The following is a 4,809-nucleotide window of genomic DNA, read 5'->3' on the forward strand; positions in this document are numbered from 1 at the left end:
TGGGCTGGCCGGGCAGTGTGAATGATAGTCGTGTTGTACGAAACAGCGATCTCTGGGATAATAATCATCTTTTTGGCGAGAGGCATTTAATTGGGGATGGAGGATATCCTTGTAAGAGTTGGTTGATCATACCCTATAGAAATGATGGTAATCTTACTCAAGCACAGAGAAGATTAAATTATCTTTTATCAAGTAATAGATCAATCATTGAGAGATCATTTGGGAGAGTTAAAGGTCGATTTCGAAGACTAATGTTGTTGAATTGTAGGTCAGTTAAGAAAACAATCAAAGTTATTGTGTCCTGTTTTGTCCTACACAATGTATGCATCATGTCAAATGATGATCTTGAGGGTCTAAATATCGAAGAGAATGGTTTAAATGATAACCTGGGACATAATCCAGCAGGTGTCTTGGAAAATAATGCTCAGGGTGCTAACAAAAGAGACATCTTGAGACGACAGATTGTTGGAGAGTAATAAAATATAACTTGCCTAAAGTTGTGTCAATTATAGCAAAAAGCACTGCCTTTATATTGAAAGATTGTGAACACTTTGAAAAGAATATTTTTATAAATGTAAACTTTATTTCTTGACTGAAAATAAATCATTACAATGGAATTGTTATCTTAATTGGCGTCTTTTGAATACAAAGAGTAAGTTCTCAATTACTCTATAAAAAAATAAAATATGAACAAGTAAAATGAGTATTAACAAAAAATTTAAAACAAAATAAAACAAATAAAACAAAATAAAACAAAAATCACAGATGACACTATTTGTGCATTTTTAAGTGTTCAATCAGAAACTTTGAACTACTGACTAGAAACTAAAAATGTTCACTTTTTTGCCAGTATTCCGACAATGGATTTCAACAAATCCATTTTTTCAGTGTGCATTTTCTGTGTGGCTTGAAGTTCACGTTCTTGTCTTTCTTCATCCTTCTCGTCCATGGTTTGCAAATATGATATGACCTCGGCTGCTGAGGTCGAATTACGCTTCTTGGTGCTGTATCAGAATTATGTTTCTCGGCAGGTCTTTTGTTCGGGGCCTCTGGAATGGAAATAAATGAATCTTCTGTATCTGATTCCTCCATAATAGCAGATGTTTCTTCATCCATAGTTGACAGTGTAATTGGATTTATGTTAGCTGCTGATTCACCGAAAGTTTCATCCAGTTCTTTTTCATACTCATAATCAGTCACACGGCCATTTCCAGATTTATTCTTCTGGTCTTTAACCCGTTTATAGCCGCTTGTTATTGTCTTCCAGCGTCCTCTAACTTACTCTCCAGTAAAATTACCAATGTCAGTGGCTATTTTCTTCCATAGAATCACTTTACGCATTTTCCCACTGTTAACTTTATCGATATACTTGTTATACAAGTCGATAAGATGTAATGTATTGGCTTTGGTCCAATGTGCTGCAAGACCTTCACCATCAGAGTTACCACTTCCAACTACTGCTGACCGCGAACTAGGTATGGTTTCAGATGCAGTAGAAGCACAGCTGGTTTTAGACAGTACTGGGGTATTAGCATCAAGTACCGGTGTCTTAGAATTACATGCAACAGTCTCAGAAGAGCAAGCTGATGTACCCAAAAGAGCTTCTGAAAGAAAATAATATATGACACTCATTAGTATACATATAGGCTATTTGATCTTAGTCAATAATTATGAGACATATTTTACAATGTTATTAAATATATACTATACTACTACTCTATATTGATAAAGGCTTAAATAGTCATTACCACATTTTCAGACATCCAATACTACCTTTATGACTCCAGCTTTTAAATAGTGGCCATTCATGATGATGGAGTCACAAAGCATCAACTAGAAATTTATAAACTGCATTTACCTGCATTATTATTCCCTCCATTTGTCTTTGCAAATTGGTTGTAATTAATTACCAGCTGTCTAATAACATTTTCATCTGTAAAACAATCAAGATAAATCATTCATTTGATAATCAGCTGTCAAGAGGAGGAGAACTATTTTTAGGCAATATGAAATCTAATCCAATATTGGTTTCCTATTCAATTATTTGTTACTCAAAAGTCTATTTTTCTGAATGATTGGTCAAAAACAACAACACAGAATATGTTTATATGAGTAGGCCATATATGAAAGAAGTATTTCTTAGGCTTTTTTAAATTAAAATTTTGAACCAACATACCTTTACGAAGAACCACAGCATCAAAAACATCTAGGCCAACTTCAAATTTTACCAACTGTTCCCCAATTTTTAGATGCACTGTTTTTAAAGCAATGCCTGGAGCACTATCACACATGTTGCTAAAATATTTATAAAAAAAACAACAGTTATTAACAATATTAAATCTGATGTAGCTAATTAATTGAGGAAAGTGGCCGACGATGTTATTATAAAATCTCTCATTCAGGCCTCTAGAGGCGATGATCCGATTTATTGGACGTTGTTGTTATTAGGCCTATTGAAACTCTAATCGAATTGAAGTTGATTCACATGTCATACAGTCGATTACATGTTTGCTTCTGAAATGCAGCGATTTGACGTGAGGCGAGGCAAAATTCTATCGACAAATAAGATTACGAAGCGATTGAGGCGACTGTAGGGTGAGATTATCGTCAGAAAACAACGAAACTGATTCATATTTGTAAAATATTTGTAAAATTTGGAAGGAAATTTCTTACCTTGCCGCCATCTTGTTACGTCACTCTCCGCAATCGCACCGGTCGAAAAATTGGAGAGGTTGGACGATCCGAACTCTCCAAAAATGGTCACGTGACCAATAAACGAATGGAAATGGACAGAAACATATTGACGTCACCGGACCGAAGAAATATCTTGAACCGTTAGTCGGCCGGCATAAACACTAAATGCTAAGTGGCAACCATAGCTCGGCGCTATTGCACTTTCGTACCTCTACCAGTTCCCGTGGTCGTAGGAACTTGAAAAGTTTGAGTTCAGTTTTCTGTAACATGACCTTGACCTACGACTTTGACCCATTTATCTTTTCTGAAGGACGTTGTCTCTGCTTTCACCCCAAGCATTAACTTTGATAATACAGTAAGAAATAGGGTCACGGCAAGCATAAACGAAAAGGGCCCGAGATGGATGGGAAGTTTGGACTCAAGGTCGAAGTCGAGGTCACGGATGGTTAAAGGTGACTAGTGGAGGTCACCACGAACTTTCACATTGGCCACGCCCATTGACTTCCTTTCGGGCACGGGCCCCTCTGCGTTTGACCGTTTTCTGACCGAGCAGTGTGCGACAGGACCAAGGTAAACGCCCATGATTCAAGCCAAGTTGATAGCCTTCGAAATTGGTTAGGGGGTCAAGGTTGTAAGTCAAGGTCAAATGTCCCAAAACTGACTTTGAAAAGTTTGAGTTTAGTTTTCTGTAACATGACCTGGACCTACGACTTTGACCTTTTTAACTTTTCTGAAGGACGTTGTCTCTGCTTTCACCTCAAGCATTAACTTTGATAATACAGTAAGAAATAGGGTCACGGCAAGCAAAAACGAAAAGGGCCCGAGATGGATGGGAAGTTTGGACTCAAGGTCAAAGTCAAGGTCACGGATGATTAAAGGTGACTAGTGGAGGTCACCACGACCTTTCACATTGACCATGCCCATTGACTTCCTTTCGGACACGGGCCCTTTGCGTTTGACCCTTTTCAGACCGAACAGTGTGCGACAGGACCAAAGTAAACGTCGATGGTTCAAGCCAAGGTGAAAGCTTTCGAAAATGGTTACGAGGTCAAGGTCGTAAGTCAAGGTCAAATGTCCCAAAACTGACTTTGAAAAGTCCGAGTTTAGTTTTCTGTAAGATGACCTTGACCTACGACTTTGACCCAATTATCTTTTCTGGAGGACGTCGTCTCTGCTTTCACCTCGAACATTAACTTTGATAATACAGTTAGAAATAAGGCCACGGCAAGCATAAACGCAAAGGGCCCGAGATGGATGGGACATTTGGACTCAAGGTCAGAGTCAAGGTTACGGATGGTTAACGGTGACTAGTGGAGGTCACCACGACCTTTCACATTGACCACGCCCATTGACTTCCTTTCGGACACGGACCCTCTGCGTTTGACCGTTTTCTGACCGAGCAGTGTGCGACAGGACCAAGTTAAACGTTCATGATTCAAGCCAATGTGATAGCCTTCGAAAATGGTTACGGGGTCAAGGTCGTAAGTCAAGGTCAAATGTCCCAAAAATGACTTTGAAAAGTTTGAGTTTAGTTTTCTGTAACATGACCTTGACCTACGACTTTGACCCAATTATCTTTTCTGAAGGACGTCATCTCTGCTTTCACCTCGAACATTTACTTTGATAATACAGTAAAAAATAAGGCCACGGCAAGCATAAACGCAAAGGCCCCGATATGGATGGGAAGTTTGGCCTCAAGGTCAAAATCAAGGTCACGGCAATATTTACACCTAAAGGCCAATCCACTGATCAACACCAAATAGTATTTTATAGAAAATGGTAGCTTCGCGCAAAAATTAAAGTATACGAAAATTATATTAATTTTTATGAACTGCAGTGTTAGGCAGCTAGTGCAGTGTGTCGGTTTCCGTCTAAGTGTCTTGTTATTCGAGTCGGTTTCCGTCTTTGAAAAGTTTGAGTTTAGTTTTCTGTAACATGACCTTGACCTACGACTTTGACCCAATTATCTTTTCTGAAGGACGTCATCTCTGCTTTCACCTCGAACATTTACTTTGATAATACAGTAAAAAATAAGGCCACGGCAAGCATAAACGCAAAGGCCCCGATATGGATGGGAAGTTTGGCCTCAAGGTCAAAATCAAGGTCACGGCAATA

At 38.7% G+C, this 4,809-nt stretch overlaps 1 long non-coding RNA gene across 1 annotated transcript; it reads right to left on the minus strand.

The window, feature by feature from the left end:
- Positions 1-621: 621 nt before the first annotated feature.
- Positions 622-3,004, minus strand: LOC126811231 (uncharacterized). Its single transcript, XR_008786038.1, has 4 exons — positions 2,674-3,004; positions 2,177-2,295; positions 1,859-1,933; positions 622-1,604 (listed from the first exon to the last, which is right to left on the minus strand). It is a non-coding gene; the product is annotated as an uncharacterized LOC126811231 (long non-coding RNA).
- Positions 3,005-4,809: the final 1,805 nt, after the last annotated feature.

This window comes from Patella vulgata, chromosome 2 (assembly GCF_932274485.2).
Source record: "Patella vulgata chromosome 2, xgPatVulg1.2, whole genome shotgun sequence".
NCBI lineage: Eukaryota > Metazoa > Mollusca > Gastropoda > Patellidae > Patella > Patella vulgata.